Raw genomic sequence first — 23,264 nt, forward strand, 5'->3', positions numbered from 1 at the left:
ACATTACTGATTTGTGATGCATGAAACGGAATAGTAAAAACGGTGAAGAGCTATGAAACTGCAGACAGAACAGTTTTCCTCCGTGAGGCATGGACACTACAGTATCCCAATCTCTACTCAAACCCACAGCAAATCACCGGTCCCACATACTGGAGGGGAAGTGAGAGGACTGTGTTAAACGTTTCAGGGAAGAACAAGCAGACTACTCAGCTAAACTACTCAGATAATGACATATTCGTTCATATATGATGTCAGTTGACTACTAATGAAGCTATTAAAACAATTAAAGTTTGATCATGTACCTATAAATCTTCAATGTTAACAGACCTGTATCCCTGTGGCAATACTAAAACAATTTTATAATTCATCATTAACATGTCTGGGTGGCAGGTTACACTATAAATTGTCTGCATATACAGAATAGATTATGAAGATATACAGATATATTTGCTGCTATTTTCAAAACTGCTTTTTATGCCAAAAATTGAGCTATGCACAAATTAATTGTCAAACATGCAAAGCAAAGCATGCAAAAGTCAGCATTTTTTTAAACTCTATTGTAAATATTTTAGCGATCCAAATCTGCTCTTTCTCAAAGGGACATGGAATAGAATCGAAAAGAATAAAACATAATGAAATAGAACTGATCTGATCAGACTGGAACAGAACAGAACAGAACAGAACAGAATAGAATAGAATATAACAGAACAGAACAGGACAGAACAGAACAGAATAGAATAGAATCGGATAGAACAGAACAGAACAGAAAAGAACAGAACAGACTAGACTATAATAAAATATAATAGAATAGAATAGAACAGAACAGAACAGAATGGCTGTCTAGCCCTGACTAAGTGGAAATGTGTCTTTACCCCACACAGTGATAAATAGGCTATAAAAGAAAAACACACGACATAAAACAACGAATGAACATAGGTATATAAGAGAAGAAAACACAGAATAGAATGAACAGCATATAAAATCAGCTCGTGAAACATCAAAATAAGACACAGAATCATCACATAAACATCCCACTGACATGTAAATCCCATTATGCCCCAACACTGAGTGCAGCCACAGCAGCGCTCTACTGGAAGGGCAGATGGAGGCAATGCCAAACAAGGGGGAAAACAGCCTTGGGCGCGTGACACAATATGCATCACCCTTCTGTGTGGCTGGGACTTAAAAAGCCCCACATGACTGCCAAAATCTCTTGAGAGAATATGGTTGATAAATGGGCTTTTCTGTCCCTAGGCTTTTATTCAAGAGCACATACATATCCATTAGGGACCCACAGAGAGAGAGAGAGAGAGAGAGAGAGAGAGAGAGAGGGAAAAGAAAGAAAGAGAGCGAGAGAGGGTGAAAGAGAGAGAGAGAGAGAGAGAGAGAGAGAGAGAGAGAGAGAGAGAGAGAGAGAGAGAGAAAGACAGAGTAGTCCACCCCACTCCAGGTCATCATAGCTCATCAGCCACAACAGTGCGTGTCACATCTGAAAGAAAAAACACACACAAAAAACCCAAGCCTTCACAGAGAGATGCTGGAGGGTCTTGCCCTGATCTGGCCCTGATCTGGCTCTGATCTGGCCCTGATCTGGCACATTTCCACATCAGCGTGGGATCCATTTCAAAGCCAACGACCGTCTGGGGATAATTCTCCAGACTGACAGCTGAGAGATTTCAAAAAAAAAAAAAAAAACTCAGGCAGAATTTTCCAATGAAAAGAACACAGTGAACCTGTCGAAACTGTGCTGTGTTCAAAATGTGTATGGTCCTTGCCCGATCACATTTGCATAGAAGTAAGCTCACTGGAAATTTGAAGTCCGCACACATGGTGGCAAAGATATACACACACCCGCCATTTGACTCGTGGCTGTAACTTTCAATTTACAGATGTGGAATGTGGTCGCATATTATGGCTGCAAGCCTGACCTCTCCCCTACCCGTCTCCGGCATCAATATTTCAGGAAAAGCCCAGTATTAATAGAACAGCAGCGCTCCCCTCCTCAGCTGTTCAGGAGCTGAGATGATGGCATTCACACCAAATGCACTAGCACTCTCTCTGAATCATGAATGAGACAGTCTCTCACACTTTCTAGCTTAGACAGTGGGGGGTAGGGGGGGGACGGGGACAGGAGCAAATGGAGTAACACGCTGCATCTTCTATGCGACTCTCTTGACATCACTTGATCCACAGACACCATTGGTACTACTCTCTACCTCTCTCTCCATCCCTCCCTTCCTGTGCCAGCGCTCGCTGACCCGCCCGCCCGCCCCCGAACAAGTGCTTTTCATCAGGCAGGCGGAAAAAAAAAAATCCCCATTGTTTCATCTGAATGGGTGATGGAGAGGGAAACGAACCGACCCCCTTGTCCTTTGATTGAACTGGGCCTTCTTCTTCGGCATGAAAAATTCACAATGACAAAGAAGACACTGTTAAGTGCTCATAGTGTTGAACAGGACCGCAGCGCCCAGCATGGGATCACTCATCGTGCTTTTCACAATGGATTTCAGAGATACCCGATGATGCCCTCTGACCCTCATGTTCAACCTACAGAGACACAGAGCTGTCACTCACCGAATATGAGTTCCAGCAGCGTTGAGTGGGAGATCTTCACGTCAGCTGACATGACAGTAGAACTGTGTGTGTGTGTGTGTGTATGTGTGTGTGTGTGTGTGTGTGTGTGTGTGTGTGTGTGTTTAGATCTGAGCACGTATCCTGCAGGCGTGACACGACATGCCCCACAGGGACCCCTGTAACTAAACACCCAGTGACTCACGCGTGGGAAGGTGGGGAAGAAGAAAAACAAGTGACAATACACACACACACACACACACACACTTAACATGACAAACACACACACACACACACACACACACACACACACACACACACACACACACACACACACACACCAACTTAACATGACAAAGGAAGAGATGCAGCGGAGACGTGTACACGGAGCGCTCTGCCCCTACTCCACTCCAGAGCGGTTTCTCTCTTTCTATTTTTTTTTATTTATTTTTTTTACTTTCAGAAGCCAGTAGAGAGCAGTAGCAAACTAGGTCTGCTTTACTTTTAGCGGGGAACTCAGAGTCTGCAGGGACGGACGGGGAGGTTTCTGTCTGCCCGTCTGCATTTCTTTCTTTTCTTTCTTTCTTTCTTTCTTTCCTGTCCTCCTCCTCCGCAGACCTGCAAGAGGCCCTGCTTCCTGACCGCTAACCTACTCAGAGGCCTCGCGGAATCAATTTCCAATAAAGTGATCCCACGTCAGCTGTCATTCAACTGTCTGTGCAATCACTCTCAGACAGAGAGGGCTCTCTCTAACACACACACGCACACAAACACGCACGCACGCACGCACGCACGCGCGCACACACGCACACACCCACACACACACACACACACACACACACAGACACACACACACACACAGACACACACACACACACACACACACACACAGACACACACACACACACAGACACACACACACACATACCCACACGCACACACACACACACACGCACACACACACACACACACACACACACACACACACACACACACACACACACACACACACACACACACACACACACACACACACAGACAGACAGACACACACACACACACACACGCACACACACACACACACATACCCACACACAGACACACACACCCATGTCGGAATTGAAGTTATTGTCTTGAGCTGATTGGCTGCCTGGATTCATTTTTGGGCTCCTTTAATCCTCATCATGGTTTCCTAATTGTTGTCATAATTGAGCTTGTGGGATTCTCAGATTAGACGAGGAGACTCAGTCAGTCGCACTCTCAGAGAAAATGAATCTGCTGATACAAAATTATGAAGGTTTTTTTCATCCCATAAAATTCTGATTAATATTAAGTGGGGCAGAGAAGACATTTCAAGCAAATACGAGCAATGGTTCAACATTTTCTTCCACCTTAAGTATACCAGTCTCCCTCCCTCGCTTCCTCTCTCTGTGGTGTGTGTGTGTAAGAGATCATGATATTGCATATAGAGTGTATCTGCATGAACTCTAAGGGATGCTGTACAGGAAATGACACTCAATCCAATCTCAGGGAGAGTGACAGATGCTGTGATTTGGATCCTCCAAGCCCCTTGTTTACTTGGTAAATTATTGCAATGCATTTGACAGTCTAAGTGGGCCAGCGATTATAGGAACCTTTAGAGTAACTCCCTGAACTGCCTTAGTGTACCCTAACAGACAGGATACTATGGACATATTTTCTGTAAACATTCACCTACACACGACAACTATTGCCTTCAATATCCATAAAGGATGGCACTTAACGTGTAAAGATGTTTCTGGTCTGGTGTGCTGGTGTGATTCACAGAGGATATTTTACTAAATGACATGCAGTTTGATACATGGTCCATGTGGGAGGGCATTAGTGGTGCGATGCTCTTTCATCAGCATCAGATTCGGAACGTGAAAGTAGAGGCGAACAGACAAGACGCACTTTATCACAGATGAAAAACAAGTTCTGTCCCACATGCTATATAAAGTATTTGTGGAAATATTTCCGAGTGGAATCTTTCCCAATACAACACAAATTATGTATGCATTATATATGTGTGTGGGATATGTAGGTTATTAGAAGCAATGTAACGAAAACACAAACCTCTGTCTGGTAGCCTAAACTCAACAGAATTGGACAATAAACAGTAAAAGTCGCCACTCGGATACGCTGTAGCGACGATTTCATCAACAAAAACCAAGACAATAAACTGCCAACTGCACAACAAAGCACGTGGATGTACTTAAAGACAAGAATGTATCGAGTTACCTCTGTCCAACGTCTCTGCTTTCCTCGATATCCGTTATAGAGTTGGTGTCTGTTTGGATGCGTTCGTAAAAACACGGGAAACAGCGGTTCACTCGTGAGTTTAGCCTTGCTCGCAGTGTAACGGCTAGACAGCAGCCGAGCTTACTACTATACGTATTTGGTCGTCCTCTTTCTGGTTAAATTCCCCAGGAAACTTGGGCGTGATGTACGCGAACATTTCATACAGTAGGCTACTTGAAGTCCTGTCAGAGAAGCCAAACAAATTGGGGTGCGATAAACCGTAGCTTCCCGCACCACCGAGACGAAATCCCTCGGCACAATCCGCGCGACTGAAATAAAGATTCTTATGGGATTCCGGAGGCGCACGCACGCACGCCGCGAGCTGTCAGCTCACTGGTCTGTTCACAGCGCGACTGAGTCGCAAGGGTCGTGTAACACACCTCAGCGCATGAGTTCGTTCGTCATTGTAGTACTTCAGAAGATCCTCCCACTGGAAAGTTTAATCAGCTTGTGAAATGTATTATAAATTACATATGCGTGAGGTAACTCAGTTATACATCTGTAGCCTACACAGTCTCAGGAGATACACCAGCTGAACTGTCGTAGTTCATACTCCTGTGCTCTCTTTTCAAAGATGTTCTGCGACTCTCTCCAGTACCGATTATAGGCTACTCATTTTTATTTCTCATGCGGCCTCCCAAATGCCACCTTGATGAATTGTTTGTGAGCCAAGGGTTATACTTGTATTTTTGTGTCCTAGAATATCATCGCTTCTACTGAGAGATATGAAACCAAATGTTTTGCATTATATGAAGGATGTGGAATCATATTGATTATTTAAATATACTTGGAGCAAAATAAAAGTCTTGGAGTCACGCCACAGAAAAGGTTATCAGTTTCTGTGGATGGCCTGGAACGGTGCCAAAAGGCCTTCCAAAAGGGTCAAATTAAGTTTAGTTCTTGTTGAACTTCAAGCTATTGATGCACACTTAGACTTTGTGATTGGCAAGTGTCAGACTTGTTCTGAAGGCGAGAGAGAAGCCATGATTGACCCCGCCAGCAGTTACAGAAGCTCTTACCAGCGCTTGCTGATTGCCCACTAATGACTATTGGGCAGGACGTTTAACCTCATCTGTCTTCTCTGATAGAAGAATACACCTCTTGAACCATGAAATTGAGGTGCTAGACCCACAAAAAAATAAAGTAGGATCTGTCTGGGGCCAAAACAAACCAAGACCAGGTGTTTCATGATTCCAGTATTGGATATTTCACATAGCAGGTGACCGTCATTGCTCTCTCTGAAGACCTTTTACTGTTTTAAGATTAAAAGCACAAAATGACAGACAGTAAGTTCCTGATTAAAATGCTAAATGTGATGTACAGATAAACCACAGAGTAATCTCTGGCATTTTTAATAAATTGGTTTCTAATATAACACCGTATGACAGCATTTAGTTTAATAATATGTACATGTTATATTCCAGTTATCTCAAAGACAGATGAATAGCTGTACTCTGAATTGAAACCGTGTGCCGTCTACACACTTTATGTTCTGTATTATACTCTCAGCGTGTGTAAGATCAATTTGAATTATCAAATGTATCAAATGAAGTATATCAAATGAAAAAATCAGTCAGAGACAGCAAGTTAAATTCACATGGAAAATGTAAAGCCAGACGAGAGAGCAAGTTAAAACTGGGACAGAGGGCTGTGACAAAGGGCAGCGAAAAGAGAAGTTCTGTAAGTGGAAAATACCACAAGAATCATGTGTTATTACTATTATGATATATTATATATGTGCAGAGTGGTATTTTCCACTTACAGAACTTCTGTTTTTAATCTGCTGACACATCGTCTGAAAGCTTTCCCTTATCTGCGCCACAGACTGACCACTTATGATTTCTCTTTTCGCTGCCCTTTGTCACAGCCCTCTGTCCCAGTTTTAACTTGCTTTACTGGCTTTACATTTTCCACGTGAATTTAACTTGCTGTGTCTGACTGTTTTTTTTCATTTGATATACTTCATTTGATACATTTGATAATTCAAATGTATCTTACACGTGTCATGCAGAATAAGTAATATGTAAAGTTTAAATTAGACACAGCCCCCCACTGTTACAGAAAGAAAAAGATGCAGGTTCAATTACATTTAGTCATTTAGCAGACGCTTTTATCCAAAGCGACTTACATATGTGCGACTTACAATGTATACACATTTTACATATACACTGATGGCACACTGCACATCAGGAGCAATTAGGGGTTCAGTGTCTTGCTCGAGGACGCTTCGACAGGGAATCGAACTAGCAACCTTCTGATTACTAAACGACTTCTTTACCTCCTGTACCACTGTCGCCCCCCACGGTAGAGTTGAGGACCAATAAGCAATTACTCTGCAATGATGTATGAGAGCCTAGCAATTGATCCATCCAACAGTCTGCTGTACGTGCTTCTAACCAATTAAGCTCAACTGAGGGAAAATAATAGCAAGTAAGAGTGTAAGACATGACTTACATCTCGCCTGCCTTAGACGACACGTTTCCTTATGCTTTTTTACCAGAGCTTTGACACTGCAGGAGCAACACATCACCTCTGAGAGAGTGGTGTATTTTGTCAGGATGGCGGAGTTGCATGGTGTCAGGTCGGAGGAGTGTGTGTGTGTGAAAATCACTTGACACCCCTCCTCCACTCTACCTTCAGAGTGTGTCGGCACGAGGAAGCCCAAACAGTGGCGGCTGACTCTGACTCGGTTCTGACTCTGACTCGGTTGTGGCGTTAACCAAGTGGACCAGCGCCTCATCTGCTCTAGTTTGAGCTTGTGTCTTGTAAACTTTAGCACTCGAGCTGAGGTATGTACATTAGTGGCAACACCTTCCTAAGTGATGCAACAGCACTCATAAATGTCACGGAGATCGGTTGCAATGTTACACCACAGAATGTGTTGAGTGTACTTATCATTACCATCTGGCTAATGCATAATTGTGAGTTATGCCAACAAACATGCGTGATGATCATTTCATTTAAATTGCTATTGATTTGTTTAATATCTGAGTACATTTCAGTCATTTCAGTCATAATTAATTAACTCATTACAACAGCTGAGAGTAGGAGACTAATTACTGACTTTATGTCTTCTCTCTACACTTAAACCTTATGCCATGAATTCAATCCTGTTATAAGATGCCATGACAGTCAGTTTCCATTGACATAACAGTGCTATGTGGCCATTATGGGAAATTATCATAAAAAAACTCTTAAAATACTCTTCATAATAATTGATGATAGTACGTCGGCAAGCTGTTCTTTCATGTATACATTTGAGAATGTATCTTTGACATGGTTGAGTCAGTCTCATAACGCAGGTCTCTATAAAGCGCTATGCATCTTTGTGTCATTTACTAGTGTACAGGGCAGGAACAATTCAGAGAAAGCCGTAATGGGAGCTCATGGATTGTGGGTATTCCAAGCGACGTCTTGGTGGAAAAATATAATTGGTGCCTCACTTCAGGTTACATTCTGGGATTGTCTCACGGAGGAGCCTTGGCCTACTGGAGCGTGATCTCGCACTGTGAATACAGGAGCACTGTTGTAACAGTGTTAACAGGGAGGTTTTTTCTTTTTGCCCCTGTCACCATTGTGCTTGCTCTAAGGGGGTTCAGGCCCTGGGCTCTGTGAATCGCCTTGGGAAAATGTGATTGTTTTGGCACTTCATAAATAAAATTGAATTTTATTGAATTTTATTGAATTGTAGCAGAGAGGATGAAAACTCTGTCTGCACACCCTGACTGCTCAGGGGTGTACTAAGGGGTACTTTCTGTAAATAATACATGTATATTTAAATACAGTGTGTATTTATATATTCATATGAATATGTATATTTACTTGTGATTGTATATAGGATCATATTGTCAACTGAGAATGAAGAACAGGGCCCAAGTGCAGTTTTGAGAAAAATGTGATTGAAAATCCAGAATTAAATAACCATCATTCTGTTCTTTTGTCCTTCATATTATTTTATGTTATATTCTTTTTAGAAATGTAATATTAGACACCAAATCATATTATTTTATATTATTTGGTGCAAGAAAATGTCAGATAGACCTTGTTAATTCTCGGTTGGCAAAATGCAACCGTGTCTAATCTGCCTTCAGTCCTTCAAGGAAATGCAGAAATCAGGCAAATCTCACAAGACTGTTTGCATGTTACTGCTCTTCTCTTTTTAATGAATAAAAACAGAAACTCACTAAAATATGGATAATTCACAACGATGGTAGAATATCTTACCAAGGCAGTTGCACAGGCTACATAGGCTGTTATTCACCATCATGAACTACAACCTGTGTTTCATCCACAGAAGCTGGCCTTCAGCCCCCCCCCCCCCCCCCCCCCCCCCCCCCCACCCATCAAGGCCATGGGCTCTAAACCCATAAACCGCTCTGGGTGAGTTAAACTGACAATGCGGCGGTATCTCTAACAGGTGTTTTACAGGTGAGCAGACAGGCCGGCCGGCTCTCTCGGCCCCTTCATCTGCGATGGCCCTCGGATCACGCACCTGTCCCTGCCACTTCAGCGATAAACTTCGGGGATTGCTTTACCACTGCGCCTGAGACTCGGAGAGATAAGGTGAAGCTCTCATGTTTCTGCCCCACACCTCAGGTGCTGTGTGTGTGTGTGTGTGTGTGTGTGTGCGTGTTTGTGTGTGTGTGTGTGTGTGTGTGTGTGTCTTTGCATGCATGTACATAGGTATGCGGAGTGTATATGTGAATGTGTTATGAATATGATAAGCATATGTTTGTGAACTGATGTGTGTGTGAGTGTGTGTGTGTGTGTGAGTATACATGAGAGTGAATTGATGTGTGTACGTGTGTGTGTATGTGTGTGTGCACGCACGCGCTGTGTGCCTCTCTGCTGATGAATAATTCACTGGAAGGAACCCTCCACCGCTCAAGATAAAACCCCTCTCATCCCTGTTCAAGTGCATTGACTTTTTCCCTCTAAACTCTCTCTCTCTCTCTCTCACTCTCTCTCTCACTCTCTCTCTCCCTCTCTCCCTCTCTCTCTCTCTCTCTCACTCTCTCTCCCTCTCTCTCCCTCACTCTCTCTCTCTCCCTCTCTCTCACTCTCTCTCTCTCTCTCACTCTTGTATCTGTAGCACTCAGAGCCCCTTGTGTAGAATGAGAGAGAAGGGGGTTAGGCATCGAAAAAGGGGGAGGAACAAAGAAAGAAAAAAACACAACACAACACAACACAACACACGAGAGTGTCAAACAAAATGCTTTCCAGGCATCCAGGAGTTCACAGGCATTCTGCAGAGCTTGGGCTATCGACAGCACCCCCCTGACCCCACGGTCACCCCGTGCCTCTCGAGTTCACATGCAGATATGGATCTGCTAGGGGAGATGGGGAGAGTGTGTTTGGACCGCTGACCTGAGGGTCCAGGTATGGGTGATCAGAGCTTGAGCACTGTAGAGCCCTGCAGTCGTGCCCTTGGATGCTGGATGCTACTGTACTGTATGTAACTGGCACTTCGACTAGTGCGTAACTTGCAATTACAGCAGTTACATTTCTGCACTTCTTTTTTCTTTTTTCTTTAATTTTGTTATATTTCTCATGTAAAGTAGTATTTATTGTTACACCAGGTTCTATTGCTCTTAGCTTGACTATTCTCTCCCTTGTACGTCGCTTTGGACAAAAGCGTCTGCTAAATGACTAAATGTAAATGTAAATGTAAATGTAAAAGAAGGGAGGAGAGGATGGAGGAGAGATGGAGGAGAGGACGGAGGAGAGATGCTACTGTATGTGGAGAAGGGAGGAGAGGATGGAGGAGAGAATGGAGGAGAGGAGGGAGGAGAGGATGGAGGAGAGATGGAGGAGAGGAGGGAGGAGAGGATGGGGGAGAGGATGGAGGAGAGGATGGAGGAGAGATGGAGGAGAGGATGGGGGAGAGGATGGGGAGAGGATGGAGGAGAGGATGGGGGAGAGGATGGAGGAGAGGATGGGGAGAGGATGGAGGAGAGGATGGGGGAGTGGGAAGGAGGATGTGGAGGGAGCTAATGACGTGGGGTCGGACTCACCAGAGATGGGGAGATGAGGAGATTTCACTGCAGGGCTGAGAAAAAGTACAGGTTTATCGATGGCAACAACAGTCTGGATATACCTACCTATAAATGAGAAGTGGGAGAAGATTCAGGATCCATGGGGTTTGCCCAGGGTGACATACTAGCTAGAACTGTCACTGCTGTAAACATTAGTTGATCTTCTTCGACTTCTTCTTCACCTAAATCTGTACACAGTAGTTGCTGCCCTTTATGTGTATATTTCATACAATGTGGTCTCAATTAACAAAAGGCATCACAACAACTTGATGGAATGTGTGTACAGTCTGTTTTTCCTTACACCTTCACTGCACAAAAACATCATTGATTTTTTTCTTTTTGAAACATCATTGATTTAAACTAAACATTGATTTCTAGAAACATCCTTGATGTGGATGTAGAGATCTCTGTGACCTTACACTCACCTCTCTTCCACTCTAAATGGTTGTCTTGCATATCAGATCAAACTTGCCTTCCCCCAGTGGCGTGCTAATGAGAACTGGTAGACATTCTGGGTGCCTATGTAAAAAAAAAATATTTAGTAATTTCACTTAGATGCATTAATTACCCTGGAGAAGAAATTACATGGTACATCTATTTCAATCACTGAAGATACGTGAATGTGTCTGCAACTGAATTTAATGCAGCTTTAAAAAAATAAAATAAAAAAAAAACTTTTAAATCATGCATATTGCTAGTGTCACAAACTTTTAAAGCAGAGAGCAAAGCATTTGTTTTTGTATAACTACTTTTCTATTCATATAACATTTGTTCTTTAATAACTACTTTTCTAGTCAGAAAACATTTAGAAATAACTGACACATGGGTCAGGGTCTGGATAGAGTACATAATACGTTACCTTAACAGGAAGAAGATAAACGTGTTGTAAATGGAGTAGCGCTTATCTACTCGTACAGCAGACAAAGCACTTAACAGATGAATGCCTCGGACATCTATCCATTCACACACCGATGGCAGAGACTAGTATCTGAGGTCCCAACCGGCACATCGGGAGCGGTTGGGGGTTCAGTGTCTTGCTCAAGGACACTTCGACACTTGGTGAGAAGGAGTCGGGATCGAACTAGTAACCTTTCGATTGTTGAAAGACTCCTGAACCACTCCTGAACCACTATCGCCAAAGCAACAAAGCAACAAAGCAACAGTAACCCCATTGGTAGTTCAGCTCTTGTAGTTACCGGTATGTTCATTTGGCACAACTTGAAATGTCAAGATAAAGCTCACCAGTGTGCTCCGAAGGTCAGCAACAGCACTATAGTGCAGACGTGCAGTTAGCAAAACTCTCTAAATCAGACAGAAATAGAGAGAGAGAGAGAGAGAGAGAGAGAGAAACAGAGAGAGAGAGACAGAGAGAGAGAGACAGAGAGAGAGATAGACATACAGAGAGAGAGAGAGCGAGAGAGAGAGAGACAGAGGGGAACGCCACACATCGCATACTGTTCCCATGTAAGCTTATTAAAATCAGGGCTGGAAATAAAATTGTTTTAATTTGCATGCTTTTCAAGGAGAGGAGAGAGCAAGAGGGGTTAGGGAAGGCAGTGGAAAGAAAGTAGTTTGGGGGATGGGGCGGGGGAGAGACAAGGAAGAGAAAGCTCAGAGGATTATAGATGTCACAGAAATTAAATTTCTTTCTGACTGAGGTCACCATCTGCCTCCTATTTGACAATTTGAGATTAAATTAAAATGAATCCGGCACTGTACAAAATGGGCGCTATTCCCAAATTCAACACAGACAAACTGAGTCATATCGAGCGATGGTGTATATTTTATAAGTCTTTGTGGTGAGAAAGTCACTGGCTTGCCCCTATGGAGGAGAAGAAGTGAAATCTCTGAAATCACCAGACTGAAATGAAAGAAATTAGCAATTAACATGCTGCACTGTCAGTTATGACTGTAAGGTTCAGATAAGGCCCCAATAGCTTAGAGCCTCATTTTCTAATTGTTGCATGGAGAGCAAATTCTAAAACAATAAAAAAAAGCAGAGTTCTTAAAACAAAGTAACACTCTCTGTGTTTCCAGAGACCAAGCCCCAGCATGTGTAGAGGCAGCTTCTAGTCTCTGGCAAACTATTAAGTTTGACTTGAGAGCCTCACTGTGTTAGAGGACGCCCCGTGGATACATCCTGCACGGTTGCTTCCGTTGTATGGATTCAGGAAAAAACAAGTACATGTGTTATTTAAGATGACAAGCCAATAATGGGACTAGTTTGATAAAGGAGACTTGCTGTGCTTCACATGAGGTATCAAACATCAGAAAAGTGGTCGGTATGGCAGTTGGATAGATTTAATGTGTTTTCGCTTGTCATAGCTGGATTTAAACGTTCACACAAATTATTGCTTGCTCGCCCACCAACTGCTCAACAAAACTGCTAATGGCTTAATAGCATGCACAGTCCCTCTGGCTTCCTCTTTACTGTGCAGGCTCAAGAGGTCCTAGAGGCCATTTTACACTTACTTTTTTTCCTCACTAATTTCTTTTGAACATGGCTACCGCTCACAGATCTGAGTAATCTATGGCGTCCAAGGTGCTTACTGGCACTGAGACGTTGCACTGGGATCCTTAGTCATGGCTTTGAACTCTTTGGACTTTGGGCAAGCTAGCAAAAAAAAAAAGCTAAAACACACGTTTTACACACCTGCCGCCATCACACATGAGTGCTGGCTAATCACACAAGGTGCTGGGGAGTGAGATTCGGAGGTTGGAGCGAGGTTGGCACATTACATAAATGCAGTAGTACTGTCCTGTGTTGGACTCAGGCTTTCAGTGTATCCAATATAACACACCTCAGACCCACTCCTGATCAGTGATTAATGTCTCACCACCTTGTTGTCTCCCATAGAAATGAACAAAAGTGGCTTCCACACGTGACATCTCCCAGGCCCTGTGTTCAGAGCAGGGCTCCCTATGGGTCGGGTGTCTGTGATTGGAGATAAGGGCAGTAACGCAGTAAGCTTGAATCTGATTCATGCTAACCACGTGTGTGTGTGTGTGTGTGTGTGTGTGTGTGTGTGTCTACATTGTTTCTTTACAGCCTCACCAGTGGGGGACTGTAGAGGGGGCTTGTCTTTGGGTACATGTCTGTATATCATGTCCTGGCCTTTAAAATAATTATTGGGACTGGCCTGAATGTTCATGTTTACAGGTCATGGAATACATCTTAGCAAAGCGCATGAGGCGGAGATATAGGGAGAGGGTGGTCGGATGCGCCGCTCATTCATGGAGCTTACTGAGCAGGACTGGCAGACATGTGTCCACCTACCCCCAGTAACAACCCTGAGCATGACTGGCAGACGTGTGTCCACCTACCCCCAGTAACAACCCTGAGCATGACTGGCAGACGTGTGTCCACCTACCCCCAGTAACAACCCTGAGCATGACTGGCAGACGTGTGTCCACCTACCCCCAGTAACAGCCCGTTAATGACATCTGCCGTCTAACCGGTCCTGACCTGGAGAAACTCCACAGAGGTGTGAATCCCCTACCTGTTGCTGTGACTGTAACAGCAGCACTGACCTTTAACCCCACTGGATCCTTCCAGCATCCCCACGGCCTCCACGGTTGGGGTACCCGGCTCAGCTTTGGGCTCAGTGATACATGCAGTCACCCCCTTCCTTGTTCACAGAGCACCACAATTTATTATTTTTCCCTCACCTGATACCCAGCTCACCCAAAACCACCCCACCCCCCCCCCGGCCTGCCCTGCCCCCATGGACTGCACTCTTAACACTCTACCCTGCAACTATTGATGCACCTCAATGTATATATATTAGTGCTGCAGTCTGAAAATGTCAACAGGCAGCTGGCTGAAAGCAAAGAAGTAGTAGGCTTACCTTTTATTGGTAACCTAACTGTTACGGTTCAATGTTTCTGAAATAAGAGGCCTGACTGCTATGTTCACAGCAAACTTGAAAAAAATTAAATATTAAGCCATGGTTTAACTGCACTATAGGCTGAGTCCTTGTTTACCTGAAATGTGCACTTTATAATTTTATTTTGTACCACCCTGTTTGGCAATATTGGTTTTCAATAAAATAAAACATTTGCATAAAGCAAGCCAATCAACTTTTCCATGTTGATAAGGGCATTAAAGTAAAAATAAAATGATGGAAAAAATAAATAAACAAAGGGACATTTAGAATAGATAAAAAATTGCGATTAATCGCGATTCATTTTGAGTTAACTATGACATAAAGGCGATTAATCGCGATTAAATATTTTAATCGTTTGACAGCACTAATATATATATATTTCTCTTTTTTAATTTACTCAGGGATATTTATTTATCTATTTATTAATTGTTATTATTATTATTGAGCTGTGGCAGTTAATGTCCACAGCAACTTAAGTTTTTAAGCTGTCTGTTGCTGTCTCTACTGTCTCATTGTTTTTGTGACAATGACAAATAAAGTACTTTGAACTTTGAACTTTAAACCCAGCATGTAACAGGAGTGTTGTGGATGCCCATGGGTTCCCAGGGGTCTTGGGTGTAATAGACTACACGCACATCCCGTTGCGTGCGCCCCCGGCCCATGGGTATGAATACGTGAATCGTAAAGGGGTTCATTCCATCAATGTTCAAGCGATCTGTGCTGCAGGTCACTCATGTGTTCACTAACTATCCTGGCTCTACACACGACACGGTGTGCACCAGTGCACCTTCATATGGGTCGCCGTTAGGAGACAATGGCTATCCGTTATGCACCCGGCTCACCACACCATCCATTATGCCAACCACTCAGTGGCAATGGCAATTCAATATCGATATGCACAGGTCTGTGATTGAGTGAACATTTGGCCTTTTTAAAAATGCGTTGCCGATGCTTGTACAGGTCCGGCAGCACATTACAATCCAACCCTTCTTTGTGGCATGCTGTGTTTTTCAATAAACACAAACCACACATTTAATACAGTGACAGGATTTTATTTAAATCACTTTCTTTTTCTGCCTCTTGTGCATACACCAGATGAGGCTGAGGCGAGGCAGAGGAGTTGCTGGGCTGGGCTGGGCTGGGCTGGGCTGGGCTGGGCTGGGCTGGGCTGGGCTGGGCTGGGCTGGGCTGGGCTGGGCTGGGCTGGGCTGGGCTGGGCTGCTGCCGGGCTGCAGTCGCCAGTCAGTCTAGACTGGCGCTGATGGAGGTGAGCAGCGGGCGCTGGCGAGCATTTGACCCAGTGGAGGCGGCTGTTCAGTGAGTCAATGCTGCGCCTTAGTGCATGCACCTCTCTCTGGGTGGTGGCAACCCCAGCCTGCTGGCTCCGGAGGAATGGGCACCTCTCTCTGGGTGGTGGCAACCCCAGCCTGTTGGCTCCGGAGGAATGGGCACCTCTCTCTGGGTGGTGGCAACCCCAGCCTGCTGGTTCCGGAGGAATGGTTGGTCAGAGGACCTCACCCCCCTCCTGTTGCTCTGCGTTCTCCCATACAGCTCCCCTCTCTGCCTAAAATCATTGAACCGCCTTTTACACTGTTCAGCAGTTCTCAGAATATCAAAGGCATTTGCATTGACGCTATCAGTTACCTGGTCCCGGGCTGTCTTTACCTCCGCGAAACCAGGAAGCCTGCTGGCAGTTCCAAAAATGATATCAGAACCTCCGTCTCCTCTGGTGTAAACCGCTCCGTTCGTCACCTGAAGTTTGTTCTCTGCAGCATTGCAGAACCATGGAACAATGGTTATTAATAATAAGGTATGGTTGATTGATTGTGATTGGCTGGTTGAATGAGAATTACTTCATTGCCACACCCACCAATTACTCAACCCATTGATGCTTGATTGCGTCAATGACATTAGCATATGTAGCTATCCACGCCTATTATCACTGCGCAGTCACAGCCCATTCGTGGTGCTCTGTGCACTATGAAATTAGGGCCCTCGTAATTTTTTATATCTAGAATATTCTGAATATTGCTTGCATCACGTCTTATTTTTTGTCTGGAAGAACATTGCAGATCACTTTATATATGATTAATATGAAACGTTCATATAGCCTCCATTACTCACAAACTGGCTTCATCGTTCATTTTCACAGAGGCTGGTGGTCCCTGGATTAGAACTCCAGCATCTGTTGAGCGCAGTAAAATTGTAGCGGTCAGAGATTTACTGCCTGTTGGCCTCTTCACACCCTGGCCATTATGTCCTTGTAGGAGGGAAGGGAGAGAAAGATAGAGAGGAAAGAAGAGAGAGAGAGAGAGAGAGAGAGAGAGAGACACGGAAGGAAAGACATGGCAAGAGAGAAAAAGAGAGGGAAAGAAAGAGATGGAGAGTGAGAGAGAGAGAGGGAGGGGGAAGGAAAAAGAGGGAGAGGGAGAAACAGAGAGAGAGAGAGGAAGAGAGAGAATGAAAGAAATTGAGGGAGAGAAAGAGAGAAAGAGAGAGAGGGAAAGAAATATCTAGAGTGTGTGAGAGAGAGAGAGAGAACGAGAGAAAGAGAGGGAGGGAAAGAAAGATCTAGAGTGTGTGTGTGTGTGTGAGAGAGAGAGAGGGAGGCTGCTGCCCACTCACATTGCTGTAATATGACAGCATTTTTCATTCTGCACCTAAAATGTGGAAAAATCAATATTTAATCAAAGACACATCATGTTGCCAACAAGATACAATATATTTACCATCGCTGTGATAGCTCCACTTTTTGTCTTGGGCGAAATCGAAAAGAGCACTGGGGGGAAAAAAAGAAAAAGGGGTGAACTTCAGATGTATTTAGCATGCTACGTTCACAATCTCATGGAACCTGACGCTATCTCTCTCTATCATGCCTTCAACACTCATAAGGTCATTATAGGTACACTCTGGAGAGACAGACCAAAATAATCATGGCTTCACAGGAAGACGATTTTCAAAAGCATGATGTTCATGAACGACACCTGTGATATGAGGTGTGTGTGTGTGTGTGTGTGTGTGTGTGTGTGTGTGTGTGTGTGTGTGATTGCTAATATACAGTGAATCACCGCATGACACCCCTGCACCTCCAGCGTCTCCAGTGAGCCTGTCCTCTCGGTGCCTCGGGCTGGGTTAATGGATGTGGCTGGGCTGGTTTGCTCAGCTTACAGGTGTTCTAACTCCATTTCCCTCTCTCTTTCTCTCTCTCTCTCTCTCTCCCTCTCTCTCTGTCTGTCTGTCTGTCTGTCTTTCTCTCTCTCTCTCTCTTTCTCCCTCCCTCCCTCCCTCCCATGTCTCTCTCTCTCCCCCCCTCCCCCTCTCTCTCCCTCCCTCCCATCTCTCTCTCTCTATCTCCCTCTCTCTCTCTCCCTCTATCTCTCCCTCTCTCCCTCTCTCTCTGCGTCTGTCTGTCTTTCTCTCCGTCCACACCCCACTGTGATGGCATTGTCTATTTATTTCTCCCTCTTCTCACCTTCCTGCAATTCGCAGGGTTTTTACCATGCCTGCTATTGGCTCGCCCAGGAAAGTCTAATTTATGAATATATATCTTTGCCAAAGGCTTTGCATAATGCATCCCCAGCCAAGCCAATATCCTCGTCCGTTCACGTCGGCCGTCTAACCCCCACCAAAGTCAGACAAGGGGGCTGAGACCAAATCTCGAAGTACACAGAAAATTGATGAAATCAGCACCCTATGGAGATGGTGTGTGTGTGTGTGTGTGTATGTGTGTGTGTATGTGAGTGTGTGTGTGTGTGTGTGTGTGTGTGTGTGTGTGTGTGTGTGTGTGTGTGTGTGTGTGTGTGTGTGTGTGTGTGTGTGTGTGCAGTGGGGTTACGGCTCTGGAGGCCTGAGCTTGAAGGGAAAGGGTGAGGAGGACGAAGAGAGGAGAGGAGTGGAGCCACGATGAAGAGGATGGATGGGAGGATGACGATGGTGGCGGCGGGAGCGATGGCGGCAGCTCTGAGCAGAAGAGACTCGTGGTACACAGGGGACTGTCGGGCTTCTCTGGATGGGCACAGATGGAGGAGAGCATCTGCCTCCAGATCGTCAGGGGAGGCGAGAAGGTCACACGTGCGCCGTGTTCATGACGCGGGTGCGATACACCGAAAGATTCGCTTTTAGAAAGGAAAGTGGGCCGGGACAGGCGGGTGGTTCTGTTACCCCTGTTCTCCTTTTTAAAACTTTAGGTGTCAAGAACAGTTCTTGAAGAACTGCACAACAGCTGAGTTCTGATTAATCAATGTGTGTGTGTGTGTGTGTGTGTGTGTGTGTGTGTGTGTGTGTTAGTGTGTGTTTGTGTGTGCATCCTGCCTGCATTTCAGGAGTGCTGACACGTGCATAAAAAAAAACCTACGGAGAACCTCCACACGGCACGAGGGGAACCTCCGCCCTCCCTCTCTCCCCACTCACAGCGAGATGTTTATTTGTCAAATTATGTTCCTGTGCACCACCATGTGCTATGAGATCATAATCACGGGAGGACGGTGAGCTTTAAAACAGTAAGCTCTGATGTTGTTGAGGTCTGCCAGAGAGATATCCCCCTGGTACAGCTTTCATTTAATGAATGCTTAAGCCCCTACAGACACAGTGACTACATGTTTCTAATAGCACAGGGATTAATATTTGATTCACGTTATTGGCCTAAGTACTTCATGCATTGTAATTTCCGTTTCAAGCCAGTGCAGAAGGAGAGAGAGAGAGAGAGAGAGAGAGAGAGAGAGAGAAAGTGTCCCTCTATGTTCTTAACTGAGTGCCTTTTTGATACCCATCCACTTAAAGCTTGAGTCCCTTAACTACTGCGCTTCATGCAGTACGGTCTGTGTGAGTGTTCTAGAATGCCCGGCAGTTTTGTGTCTTGGAAACTGCTGGCCATTGTGTATTTCCGAAGTGCATTTCAAAGGAGTACTGAGCACAATAGGATAATTACACACGGTAGCAGGGGCCGACTTAATGTCTTAAGAACAAAAATGGGTGCGACATTGGCGGTTGACTTTTTATCTGGGAAAAATTGGCCACATACACAGCTTCTTGCAGAAGAACCACGGTTGCATGAAACATATGAAATGTCTGTACGAGTTATTATACGAGTAATTATTTGGCATACAATGGAAGTCCTCCTTGTTAAATGTACATAAAACACAGGCCCCCATCCTTTCAAGTGGCAGTCGTACAACAACTACAATCCAAATCCAAGACCCGGGTGGCAGCTGTAGGATAAATATATTTCATCTGAAGACAGAAATTCACAAATATTAAGCGTCGCTGAAGGCTGGCCATCGTGGTGTGAAACAGGCAGAGAAAGAAGGAGGCCTGCCAGACTCAGCGAGAAAAGCCTGCCAACATAACCACTCACAAATTACTTATGGTCCGGGTGCTGGTTATTGATGGAAGAGGGTGTGTGTGTGTGTGTGTGTGTGTGTGTGTGTGTGTGTGTGTGTGTGTGTGTGCATTTGCGTGTGTCGGGCGAGGCAGTGGGGAGAACCAGTGTGCCATTTGTCCAATAACAATTGGGCCACTGACCCATGAGCTCGAAAAAAGTGAACAGTGGAGGGCAAAAAAAAAGAAAAAGAATGGCGGCCCAGAAAAACCCAGGCGTCAAAGCCATATTGCACTCGGATGTGACAGGACTACTGATTTGTCAAAAGATCTCTTTAAACACTTGGGGAGAGATGCGGGTCAGCGGTGGAGGCGGATGCAAAAGCTCAATAGCCTCAGGCCTCGAGCAGCCCGGCCAAGGTAGTGAGCACGGAGCCGAAGACGAGCCGGTGCAGAAAGGAAGAAATATTATGATGCGCGTGATGTCTGAACCAGTTACTCAGTGGGAAGCAGAACACAAATAATGGCTCCCCTCTGAGCAAGAGAGAGAGAGAGAGAGAGAGAGAGAGAGAGATGGAGGACGGCATCAAAAACGCTCTTGGCTTGACCATCTCTGGGTCGATGTAAAGAGAATTCCTACTTGTCAATTAGTGCTCTGGTAACAACCCAGATATATTTTCCAGGGATATTTTCAGGGACTGATGGTTTCTACTGCAAAGGTACACTGTATGTATCAAACAATTGCTTTTCATTTTTCCACTCACTCTTGTGAGATTAGATTTCATTGCATCTATCAATAACAAGAACCTACTACCCTACTCACTAGTTTTAAAAGACATTTCATGAGGTGTATATCCACCAGTCAAACATTTGTATTTATCTTTGAATGTAACTGTAGTCTTTTCAACTGACATGTGTGTGTTGTGTACTTATTCTAATTCATAAATATGGCTTTTATTAATAAGTAATCAAACAGCATACATGGTGCCCGTACTCATGGTGTCGTTCCTCTGTTGTTGATCTGGATCTGCTTGGCTTCCTGCCAAAAAAAGGCTGGAGCCACTTCCACACAACCCCCCCTTCCACATGGTGCCCACGAGGCTAGCGGCATGTGGTGAGTCAGTCCCTGCCCCTCCACCCCCCTCCCCTCCAACCCCCCCACCTCCAACCCCTCTCTGACCAGTTTGGCCTGGATGTTAAACCCTCTTGCAGACTTGTGTTCGTCATGTATGGGCCAAATAATCACAGCTCGCTTCTGACCCAGTTCAGTCACATGGGATGAACCCCTTCTGGGAAGGGGAAAGGGCATCCAAAGTGCTCTTTTGTCATCAGCGTCACAAATCACAACCCAGCTCCCCCAACATGACTCCTACCCTCCTACCCCCCCTCCCAAAAAAAACCAGACTCATACCCGATTAGTGGTTTTGGCCTGCTGTTGCTGCAGTCTGGTGGAGTCCATTGTTTGCCAGATCCACCGGTGTTTTCGGATTGTCAAGACAATGCATCAAGACACCGCGGTGACACCGAGAGGGAAGTGACTGTCATTTAGGCCTGATGAGGAGTCTAATAAGACGGTAATGGAAGCCGGTACAATGTCCATTACGAGCTCAGCTTCTTCCCTCAGAAAATAAATAGCTGCCAATCGTTTAAATTAGTCTGCTTCATTAGTTTCTCGCCGGATGTCGAATCAACATGTCAGCCGGTGCGTGCACCCACAATGCAATAGTGCCATCGAGAGCGGGCAGATCATGTTGTTTCTCTTTGCGGTGGCTCGAGTAGAGCATCAGACTCCCGCCATGGTGCAGGCTATACACGAGCACTGGAGCATGAAACAGAAGGGCCTCATTTGCAACTTTGCATTTGTTTCCCCAGTCGGAGCCATTTTGGGTCTGTCATCCTCAACCCAACGTGGACACATTGAATTTGTACAAGTCTCAGCTGCGTGTGGAGGGGACATTTTCAATGGATCTCCGTGAGTCAATTTGTGAAAGGTTAATGTTGTGTGAACAACGTGGTGCGTGCATCTGGGATGCCTTGAACTCAGTCCAGAGAGGGGGGAAGCAGAACAAAACAAGGGGATATCGGTTTGCTTTTCCTGCTTAGCCTGACTAGAGACACATCCAATGTGTAGTCACAGCAGATGATATGAAATACTAATAATAACAATAACAATAACAACATTGTTGTTGCTTACTCAGGTTATATAATGCGATCTCAGCTGAGGCACCTAGCGTCCTTGTCTGCGCCGTTTTAATTCATTCATCTGGGATTAAATTTCACTCAGGGCTGGAGTTACGTAAGCGATTCATCCAAGGTGATGCTGCTGGCAGATTGCCAATATGTGTCCATGTGCCGTTGACGGAATATGACTGACAAATAAACAGGGGAAGGCTTATCGCCAGACTTCCATGCGTAGTTCGATATGCAGAGTTTATCCCTAAGCTCTGAAAATACCAGGAAATGTGCACTGCATGACCTGTGTGGTACGCCAGCATGTCCAACACAACGAAGGTGCATGTTGATTAAAGCAGATCTATAGGGAGGGGAGATGTACAGGAAAAGAATTGCCATATAATGACATAGTCCTGGGGAGAGGGCATGGAGGATGTATGATATGTTCTATACTGAACCTGGTTCTTCATATTTCTCTTGCACCCAGGAGGCCACTGTTCAGTTCATACTGCAACACACACACCTTGTGGTTTGAGAGCGAGCGCGCTGCGTAATATATTAGTCAGAAATATCTCTGAACTGGAGAATGATCTCCGTGCAGGCGAGGCACTGAGCTGGGGGAACTACGCTTTGATGTGTGTCAGAGGAGTCCTGACAGTAAGCTTTGATAGTGACAAGCCCAAATGATCCCTCGCCCCCTGGGTGGTTCTGGTAGGAGAGGAGAGGAGAGGGGAGGGGAGGGGAGGCCCCACACCCCCACCCTGATAAAACAGCGCCTGCCTGCAAAAACGCCAAAAGAGCTCACAAATGTCAAAATGACATAATGAGGACAATAGAGCGGTTTTATTATGCAGTGAGGCAGCGCTGTGGAATTACAGCAGAGAAGTAACGAGATAGAGAGAGAGAGAGTAAGAGAGAAAGAGTAACGAGAGAGAGAGAAGGAGAGTAAGAGAGAAAGGGAGGG

The 23,264-nt window shown here is 45.0% G+C and overlaps 1 protein-coding gene across 1 annotated transcript in view; it reads right to left on the reverse strand.

Annotated features, from left to right (window-relative positions):
• cntn3a.1 (contactin 3a, tandem duplicate 1) overlaps positions 1-5,267 on the reverse strand; it is a 78,396-nt gene extending 73,129 nt beyond the window's left edge. The window contains exon 1 of the mRNA XM_012827379.3: positions 4,831-5,267. The gene's annotated coding sequence lies outside the window, so the exon portion shown is untranslated. The remainder of the gene's footprint in view (positions 1-4,830) is intronic.
• Between the last annotated feature and the right edge of the window lie 17,997 nt (positions 5,268-23,264).

Source organism: Clupea harengus, chromosome 4, assembly GCF_900700415.2.
Source record: "Clupea harengus chromosome 4, Ch_v2.0.2, whole genome shotgun sequence".
Lineage (NCBI taxonomy): Eukaryota > Metazoa > Chordata > Actinopteri > Clupeiformes > Clupeidae > Clupea > Clupea harengus.